We start from the raw sequence: 852 nt of genomic DNA on the forward strand, positions 1-852 counted from the left end.
AATATAATGACTTGATGATTACATAGTGTGTTAATTTTGTATTAAATGTTATAAGTTATCACAAATTCAGTCACTTAATATACCGTACATATTTTATCCTACAGATCTGGTGGTCAAAGGTGCAAAGGTAGTTTTGTGACTCAAAAATCATGTTGGTTCCTTTCCTTGGCTGATTATCATTATTGTTATTATTATCATTGTTGTTGTTATTGTGTGTGTGTGTGTGTGTGTGTGTGTGTGTGTGTGTGTGTGTGCAGGGTCTCATTGCGCAGCTTGGCCTGATAGTGATCCCCCTGTTTTCAGCCTCTCTAGTGCTGGAAGTACAGGCATTCGCCACCACACCTAGACTCCTTGGCTGACTTTTTTCTGAAGTCTCTATCCTTTCTCTTGCCAGTTTCCAGAAGCTCTGCAATATTTATGACCAGTGAATTCTTTCTCAGCCCCTTTTTGGTATTGGGTATAAGGTATCCTTCTACCTTCTTGCACTGTTGTATACCTTAGTTATCTTTGCCACATCACTCACCCTCTTAAATGAACCCATACGTTTACACTGAAAATAGTGAATTACTTCTTATCACACAAATATGAATTATATCTTCAAAACTTATTTTGTCATGGAAAGTATGATATTTATAATTTCTAAATTTTGTAACATGAATAGCCTGATGAGATTATGATGGTGCTCAGTCTTCTGCAGATTTGCAGTTCAATTTAAAGGACTAAATAAAAGATGAGTTTGCACTGATAACAAAAGTTCAAGTGAATCTATCCTTTTGCCTTACCTCGCCTTCCCTCTTTCCTCTTTCTTTCTTTCTTTCTTTCTTTCTTTCTTTCTTTCTTTCTTTCTTTCTT

The sequence above is a fragment of the Octodon degus genome, unplaced genomic scaffold, assembly GCF_000260255.1.
Source record: "Octodon degus isolate 3935 unplaced genomic scaffold, OctDeg1.0 scaffold00090, whole genome shotgun sequence".
NCBI classification, from domain to species: Eukaryota; Metazoa; Chordata; class Mammalia; order Rodentia; family Octodontidae; genus Octodon; species Octodon degus.